Source organism: Panthera onca, chromosome B1, assembly GCF_046562875.1.
Source record: "Panthera onca isolate mPanOnc1 chromosome B1, mPanOnc1 haplotype 2, whole genome shotgun sequence".
Taxonomy (NCBI): domain Eukaryota; kingdom Metazoa; phylum Chordata; class Mammalia; order Carnivora; family Felidae; genus Panthera; species Panthera onca.
Window position 1 is genome coordinate 51,485,024 of NC_138342.1, and position 10,061 is coordinate 51,495,084.

Sequence of the window (10,061 nt, forward strand, 5' to 3'; positions counted from 1 at the left end):
CATTGTCATAAATGTTATTTGCCATAAGTCACATTGTTAGTATAAACTATCTCAAGTAGCTAAGTCTTCAGTTATACAAAGACTTTCTTTTCTTTCTTTTTTATTTGAGTATAGTTGACACACAATATTAGATTAACTTTGTGTGTACAACATAGTGATTTAACAAGTTTATACTTCTTACTGTGCTTACCGTAAGCATAGCTAACACCTTTCACCATACAACACTATTACAATACCATTGACTATATTCTTTATGCTGTAACTTTATTCCAATGGCTTATTTATTCCATAACTAGAAGCCCATGTTACCCTCTCCCCTTCTTCCATTTTGCCCACCCTGATCTCTTTCCTTCCTGGCAGCCATCAATATTTATAGATCTGATTCTGCTTTTTGGTTTTTATTCATTTGGTTTTTTTTATTCTACACTATGTGAAATTGTATGGTATTTGTCTTCCACAAACATATATATATATATATATATATATATATATATATATATATATCAGTTACACATATATCACATATATCACATATATATTTATATATCACATTTTCTTTATCCATTTATCTATACATGAATATTTGGGTTGCTTCTATATCTTGGCTATTATAAATAGCATAGCAATAAACATAGGGGTGCATATATCTCTTTGAATAGTGTTTTCATTTTCTTTAGGTAAATAGCCAGCAGTGTGACTATTAGATCATATGGTATTTCTATTTTTAATTTAATTTTTGAGAAACCTCCATCTACTTTCCACTGTGGCTGTACCATAAAAGATATTCTTATCAACCAAGGCATCCCATGGGTTCAGAGATTATCTCTCAGGAGCTGGTCAAAGCCATTCCTGTGCCCGCCTGGGTGGCTCGTTTGGTTAAGTGCCCAACTCTTGATTTCGGTTCAGGTCATGATATTAGGGTCATGAGATTGAGCCTGGCATCAGGCTCCATCCTGAGAGTAGAGCCTGCTTAAGATTCTCTCTCTCTCTCTCTCTCTCTCTCTCTCTCTCTCTCTCCCTCTGCCCCTTCCTCAACTTGTGCTTTCTCTCTCTAAAAAATAAAAAAATAAATTAATTAAACGAAATTTAAAAAGCCATTCCTACCACTTGGCAATGAGAAAAATGAAATCTTGCCAGTTGCAACAACATAGATGGAACTGGAGGGTATTATGCTAAGTGAAATAAGTCAGAGAAAGACAGATATCATATGTTTTCACTCAAGTGTGGAATTTGAGAAACTTAACAGAAGACCATGGGAGAAATGAAGGGGAAAAAATAGTTTCAGACAGGGAAGAAAACCATAAGAGACTCTTTTTTTTTCAGTCTTCCATACAATTTTATTTTCTCCCTTTAACCATAATAATATGATATCCAAATTTTGTCTTAACTGGAAGGTCTATAAACACAGGCTTATCCAGCCCACTTACAGGCTAGGCAAATGCTGCTTCTTGAAATGGTCCCACCTTGGTACCTCTGGTCATCCAACCCAAGTCACCCCCTTGCCTGGCTTTATCTCTACTATACTGTGCAGCCAGTTCATTGAATCTCATTCCAGACTTCAACTTTTCCATGGATTTTCCATGGAATTGCATGATTTTCCCATGTTGAAAATCCATTGAATTGAAAATTGAATCCATTTTCCATGGATTGCATGATTTTCCCATGTTTTTCACACAGAATGTGTCTGACCTTTATCGCATTGCCACCACCTTTGGGACCCTGAGCCTTCTTGTCAGAACTGTCACTCCCAGAGGCTGCTCCCCCTTCCCCCCCTTTCCTGGAACTGCTTTTTCCCTTGGGCGGCATCTTCAAATCTTGCAGCTGTACTGTCAAAGGCTTCAGTTGCCTCTAAGAGACTCTTAAATACAGAGAACAAACTGAGGGTTGATGGAGGGGATGGGTGGGGAGGGCAGGCTGGGGAGGGGAAAATGGGTGATGGGTATTGAGGAGGGCACTTGTTGGGATGAGCACTGGGTGTCATATGTAACCAATGAATCATGGGAATCTACTCCCAAAGCCAAGAGCACACTGTATATACTGTATGTTGGCTAACTTGACAATAAATTATATTTAAAAAAAGAATTTAAAAAGCCATTCTTGAAGAAGTTTAGAATGTGCAGTGTTTAGGCAAACCAGAACTACTGATCTAACCCTTTGCTGTACAATTTCCAAGTAGTTCAGTGATAAAGTATTTTTAAATAAAAAGAAGTTACAACTCATGAGATTTAACTTAAAGCTCTGAGGGGATATTAAATCAATTTTTATAGAGCCAGTTTCCTACAAAATGTCAACTGTAGTTGCACCGTAATATAATAAAAGACCTAGTCATAAAAATCACATTTAGTGGTAGGAGAGGATACTCTATAAATGATTTGAGTGATTTTGTTAATATTTGACATACCTAAGCATTTGTTTTTGTATTTATATATGGAAGCAGTTCTTATATTCTTCTAAAAAATTCAATTTAGTGCATTATTATCAAGCTTTATCATCATATTATTTTCATTATAAAAAGCAGTAGCAAAAACAAAATTATATTCTTTGAAATTTACATACAATATACTAAATTGACTGGCATATTGTAATTAGGAATGGGATCAAATATACATATAATAAAGTGGTAAAAGAGTAACCATTCTTATGTAAAGTTTTATAATGATATATTTATGATTTATAGTACATCTAGTTCATAATATTCATAGTATATTAAAGATTCATCACTTTTATCATATATTTCTTATGATATACACATTTATATGTCTTCTAATGGTAACCAAAAATTGGCATTTTTGCTTATATTGGATACTTAAAGTGAGGTTCACATTTACGTCCTATAATAATTTTTTTGTAAACTTCTCATTTTTATAGTTTGATGAAATTCGTTTATTGAGAAAAATGTTTTTAATTTTATACATTCAAAATAATAAGCAAGTTGAAATGCCATGAATTAATAGTATAAGATCAAACACTGTGACAAAGTTATTTTCAGTATATATTCGTGTGTTTTAGGCTTTGTCCACAATAAAATTATGCATGCTTTCCTTTTAGCTGTTCATGCTACTTTCAATAGCTTTAATGCATAATAATTTATCTGCAATCTAAATGCCATCTACTTCAAAGTAGGATTTAAGCTGACAATATGTAATTATTTAGAGAACTCTATTGAAGTACTAATATGTTTGAAGATTTCTAGGTGCACAGAAAAAATTTGCCTGTTTTATTATGCCAACTTTACTAGCCTTCAATGTTCTAGGATGATAAAAAAGAAAAATAATCCGTTTTTAGGTTACTCTTACCCATTGAAAACTATATGGATACTCTCAAACACGTTTCATGGTGGTGATTTTATTAACTACCATCTAGGAACGTGGAATGTGACATGCTGATGGGAAAAGTGGAAGAAAATGAGGCAGGAGAGATAAGTAATATATTTATGGAAGTCCTTTAAACTCTGTGATCCACTATGCTCTTTTTCTCCTGAGGGCATTGGGAACTCATAGAATGTTCCGAGTGGCAGATAATATTACTTAGGTATTGGTGGAAAGGGCTAATGTACTTTAAGTTTGGGGGAAACATATTTGACTTTGATGAAAATGGTGAAAATATAGTATTTGATCTGAAATAAGAGATCTAAAAATAAGAGTGGGTAACCAGAAAATGACTTAATATTTTTTCCAACTATAAAACCATGTAAACCAAACCCATTTGACCCATCACATGCAATGTAAACTCCATGAGAACTGAAATTTCATTTTCTATTGTTAAAGTGATTAAACAAAGAGGCCATTAGACTGAGGTAGATTTAATGCATGCACAGTCTATGCAAGCAAACTGAAACGTAAGCCAGAGTAAACTCCTATAAATGCCTCAAGGGTAAGAAATTAAAACCTAAGAACAACTGGGCACCTGGGTGGCTCAGTAGGTTAAGCATCCCACTTCGGCTCAGGTCATGATCTCACAGCTTGTGAGTTCGAGCCTGGTGTCGGGCTCTATGCTGATGGCTCAGAGCCTGGAGCCTGCTTCAGATTCTGTGTCTCCCTCTCTCTCTGCCCCTCCCCTACTCTCTCTCTCTCTCTCAAAAATAAATAAATGTTAAAAACATTTTAAAAAACGACAAAATCAACTAATCCCAGTCAACTAGTCTTTCCCAAATTAAGCAACCACTTGAGCTTTATTTCCATGGCAAATCTAGAAGAGTCTTTTTCTTACGTTCTGTTGGCTCCTAACCATTTTCATTTTGGCACTGACAGATTCAAATCCATTTTGTTCAAATATATTCTTCAAGAATTTTTTTAAAAATTTTTTAGTGTTTATTTTTGAGAGAGAGACAGAGCGTGGGCGGGGGAGGGCCAGAGAGAGGGAGACACAGAATCGCAAGCAGGCTCCAGGCTCCGAGCTGTCAGCACAGAGCCCGACGGTGAGAACATGACCCGAGTGGAAGTCAGACTCCCAACAGACTGAGCCACCAGGCACCCCTCTTCAAAAATCACAATGTACAATTTATCTTGTAACATTATCCTCTTTATTATTGTTCTCCATGACACCTGGAACATAGGTGCACAATAAAATTTTGAATAAAGTATGAAAATGGTGATTGTTCAAAGCTGCATAATACTATAATATCTAAGGCTTAGTTCTTAAGGAATAACCAATGAAGGAAAGAGGTTGAAAGGATGGTGGTTGATATTAAAGCACCGATTTGAATGTTAAATACCTTTTGAAGAACACAAAGTAGAATATGCCAGATAAAGGAGAATGGTGTTATGAATATAAATATCATTGTATCTTGAATATAGTGATTCTGGTTTGCGAATGAACACATTACAAGTAATTTAAGAGCATAAAACATAAGGCCTGGGAAGCTATAGTCAGGTTGGGTAAATGAATTATGCTCAGAACACTCAAAATAGAGAGTTGAATTTGGTTATGAACATTTTTCAGTTTACAGTTTCTTTTTCCTTTAATGTTTATTTATTAAATAATAATAAATTTATGATTTTTATTTTTATTATTTATTTTATTTATTATTTTTCTTTTCTTTTCTTTTTCTTTAATATTTATTTATTAAATAATAATAAATTTATTATTTTTATATTTGAGACAGAGTGCAAATAAGGAAGGGGGGGGATACAGAATCTGAAGCAGGCTCCAGGTTCTGAGCTGTCAGCACAGAGTGCGACATGGGGCTCGAACCCATGAGATATGAGATCATGACATGAGCCGAAGTCGGATGCCCAACCTACTGAGCCACCCAGGTGCCTCACTAGTTCACAATTTCTGATATACTTCAGTTAGCACAGAAAATCCTCAGGAATCCTTTTATGCATTTGTATCTTCTCTATTTCCATAGTTTATTTTTATTTGTTTTCATTTTCAGTTACTTTTACAGCTAGTGCAGTAAATGTAGCATTTTTAGAAATTTAAAAGTATTAGAAAAAACTGAACATTTTGATTTGACCTAGAAAGAGTCACAATTTTAATCCTTAACATTTATTTCACACCCTGAAGGAATTATGCTACAGTATATAGAACTTAATTTTTTTCTATAAAAAATGTTTAAAATAAGTCAATTAATAAGATACTAATAGAAATTACATTTAAGGGTATTAACGTTCAAAAAGAGTAAGACAGGCTATGTTTTTGACACAATTGGGCCATTTGGATGGATAGTATATATCAAAATTGGTCATATCTTTACTGTAAATTTTTTTTATTTGTTCTCATTGACAATTTTCCTCCAGATTTAAATCTCATGGTCATGTTTATGTAAACTATTTGTTGATAGTCACATTTTTGTTTGTTTGTTTTCTTTTCAATTATAGGTGTTTTTTTTTAATTATTTATTTGAGAGAGGGAGAACTCAAGTGTGAGAGAAAGTGAAGGAGGGGCAGAGAGAGGGAGAGAGAGAAGCCCAAGCAGGCTCCATACTATTAGCGTATAGCCCCAAGCAGGGCTTGATCTCGCAAACTATGCAATCATGACCTGAGCCGAAATCAAGAGTCGGGTGCTTAACAGACTGAGCCACCCCGGTGCCCCAGTGATAATCATATTTCTATGTCCTGGATATGTTTTTTTCCCCAATAAATTCATATTTTAAAAAAAATTTACATCCAAGTTAGATAGCATACAGTGCAACAATGATTTCAGGAGTAGATTCCTTAATGCCCCTTACCCATTTAGCCCGTGCCCCTTCCCACAACCCTCTATGTCCTGGATATCTTTAACTAAAGTTACCATGTGCCAGTTGGTCTAGCACAATCTTGGTTTATGCCTCTCATCTAAAATTAACGATTAACAGTGTCCCACTTTCACTTCCAAATCTCCCAATTTCTACAGTAAGTTTATAAAATATGTTGTCCCCCAATCTTCAATCTAATACAAAGAAGTTTCTTAAGATGCTCCAATTTTGAGGTGGTGGTGAGAGAGAGGGAGAAGGGAATATGTATATGAGGAAATTAATTTAAAATTGAGTAAATCAGTAATGAAACAGTACTTTACTGCAGTTACTGAGTCAGAAATAATATTGCACCACTAAATTATAAATTAAAATACTGAGAGGATCTTCATTAGTGTAGAATCAAGATAATGCTGCATAGTGATTGAGGTCGATCAACAAATCAGATGTATGATGGTGAATCCAATAGTCTGTACACTGTCTCATGAAGGAATCTAAGTTCCATTGCAATTTAGATAATTGAAGATTTGATATATTTTTATTCTATGTTTCTGTATTTATAAATGAGTTCCTGAGCCACATGATTCCCGGTACCCTGATGCACCTTTTAATCAGAAAACACACACATACATACACACACACAAATTGTAGTATATGCAGTTCATTTTCGTTCGTTATTGCATAAGCTGTTTCTTTAATTCTTTTTCTCTGCCTTATTTATTGATCTTATATATTACATTTGGTTTAACAAAGAATAAATAATTACTGTTAATTGCTATTTCATGTTCCACTGGATATTTCTTTAGAAATGTATGATATGCCTTGTGTATTATACATGCTTTCATGTCCCCAGCTAGGTAATGACTTTCTGGAATTTGAAGTAATGTGTGTTATTCAGATTTCTATCCTCTGATGCCTATAAAAACATACACTCTTTTTTTTTTTTTTTTTTAATTTTTATTTTTGGGACAGAGAGAGACAGAGCATGAACGGGGGAGGGGCAGAGAGAGAGGGAGACACAGAATCGGAAACAGGCTCCAGGCTCCGAGCCATCAGCCCAGAGCCTGACGCGGGGCTCGAACTCACGGACCGCGAGATCGTGACCTGGCTGAAGTCGGACGCTTAACCGACTGCGCCACCCAGGCGCCCCAAACATACACTCTTTAATAGGAATGCAAAAAATATCTATTATCTTAGAAGCCATAATCATAGAAATACAATTATTTGATAAAGTCAACTACGTGGACTTTTTTGTTTAAAAATTCTCTTTGTTCTTTGAGAATTAATTACTTAGGATTTTTATAGCCTTCTTGTCTAATTTGCTTACAGGTGGTTCTAATACCTGTAATCCTTTATTTTTATTTTCCTGTAAAAACAGGGTCAGTTTTTATGAAGGGTTCTATAATTTTGTGTTTAAGGAGAAGGGTGTCTTATTTTGGATATATTAAAATTCAATCACACACAAATATTTTAGCACATCATGTTTTCACATGAGGTGTGAATATTTTAAAACCTGCCACAAAGTAACATGTAACATTTGTAAGTAAGCTGGTATAGATTTAAGCTCTTTCATCTGTCAGATTTTTTATTCTTGTTAATTCTGGCAGAGCTAAAGCAAAATTAATAGGTTTATAATTCAGCCAAATAGAATCTAATGAACCAGATTTTATAATCAATAGCTTTATAAAAGTAATTCAATCAAATTCGTATGTAATAAAAAAGAAATGGTTTAGAGTTAATCAACTGAGTTCAAATGAATTATTTCTACATTTATATTCTTGTTACCTATTTAGACTTAGTGTTGCTTCTTGATTACTTCTGATCCTAATGTATCATGTTATTAGTTATGCTGAAGGTCATTTATATTTTCCCACTGAGAGGAAGAAGTTGGAAGGAAAGGGAAGAAAAGAAAAATTAAATAGGAGAAAAAAAAGGAGTCTTGAAATTGGTAGTTCTAGTCATCAGTGAGCTGGAAAGAGGAAACAACAAAAGCCTTTGTTGTAATGACTGAAGAGGAGTAAAAGTAACTTAATAAAACCAGTGTGCTTCAAATGCCAGAACTGAGGTATAAATATTAAATGTATACTCTGTACCGCTCAAAGTCAGCGGAAAATCAGTCCTTATTTCTCCTCCTCCTCCTCCTCCTCCTCCTCCTCCTCCTCCTCCTCTTCCTCCACCTCCTTTTTGTAGTTCCTGAAACTCAGAAACTATTTATTACTGAAGTGATCATTTTCATTTCCTTTAATTCCAAAAATAATCTTATGAATTTTCAGTTGCCATCTCTCTATCAAAAATGAAGAAAATGGGGCTTAAAGAGAAAAATGATAAAACAACTAACATGTGTGATGTCCACAAACTGAAGAGATAAAGAGCCAGTCTATTTGTCTCTAAAACATTGCACTTTTGTTTGGTTTTTCTTTTCAAAGGCTATGCTCCTTTTTTGAGGCAGAAAATTTGGAGTGGTATAGAATCAAAACCCTCCATAGGTCTTCTAGCATTTCCTGTACATCTGATTTGGCCCATATGAAAGGATGAGAGTTTGTGTAAGAGGATATTTCTCAAGGAACACTCATCAGAAAATGTGGATGTTTCAGGACAGCTCTTATTAAACTAGCCCAAAGAGATGCTAACCATGGAAAAACTGTTCTCTCTATGATATATCTTAGTTACTATTCAAAGATTTTTCTATTTGCCTCATGTATCAGAGTGATTTGAGGTTACCTTTAAAAATTTAGATTATTCTAGAGCTATGCTGGAGAAGCAGTTTTTCCAGGGATACTTCAGCAACACCATAGGCCACATCCTCATACTAGATAGTTGCCCAAAACAATCCATGACTTGCCTCCCCCTGAAAAGATCCATGAAGTTATCACAGCCTGTGCACTTATTTTTAAGCCATTTTGTATTTAAAATGTGCTTATGCTTGGATTGGTACAGTCCCTTTGCCATTTAGGCTAGTTTTAAATCAATTACATTGCAATTTGCTTTTAGACTCTATTGCTCTGACAATAATTTGTATTATTTTACCTAACTCTTAAGAGTTTTAGCAGTGTCAGGGCGTCTGGGTGGCTCAGTCGTTTGAACGTCCGACTTCGGCTCAGGTCATGATCTCACAGCTCTTGAGTTTGAGCCCCACGTCAGGCTCTGTGCTGACAGCTAGGAGCCTGTAGCCTGCTTCAGATTCTGTGCCTCCCTCTCTCTCTGCCCCAACTTACTCGCATTCTGTCTCTGCCTCTCTCAAAAATAAACATCAAAAGAAATTTTAAAAAAGTTTTAGCAGTGTCATTCTCTAATTAACCTTCAGTTTTCCCTGACATCACCAGTTTCAAAATATAAATTTCGCATTTTTTTTCTGTTTCTCATTAGGGCTTATATAACCAAGCCACAATATATAATGCCCATTTATTACTATTAATATTATTTTTTAAAATGTCAACGTTAATATAATAGTCAAGAAGGGTAAAAGGCTATTTCAAAGAGTTGGAAAATATCGGCAGCATATTTAACAAATAATTACTTCAAATATAAAAAAAATGTGGGGCACCTGGGTGGCTCAGTCGGTTAAGCGTCCGACTTCAGCTCAGGTCATGATCTCACAGTCCATGAGTTTGAGCCCCGTGTTGGGCTCTGTGCTGACAGCTCAGAGCCTGGAGCCTGCTTCAGATTCTGTGTCTCCCTCTCTCTAACCCTCCTCCGTTCATGTTCTATCTCTCTCTGTCTCAAAAATTAAAAAAAACATATATCAAAAAAATTAAAAAAAAACACAAATATATAAAAAATGTGAAAAACCAAAAAGGAAAGACAAATGAATGGCACTATGTATTGAAATGCAAATATACATATAATTTGATCAAGCAAATTTATTTCTAGATTGATATTCTCTAGA

At 34.8% G+C, this 10,061-nt stretch overlaps 1 pseudogene; it reads right to left on the reverse strand.

Annotated features, from left to right (window-relative positions):
• Window positions 1-1,337: 1,337 nt before the first annotated feature.
• On the reverse strand, window positions 1,338-1,834 carry LOC145715408 (peptidyl-prolyl cis-trans isomerase NIMA-interacting 4-like; annotated as a pseudogene).
• Between the last annotated feature and the right edge of the window lie 8,227 nt (window positions 1,835-10,061).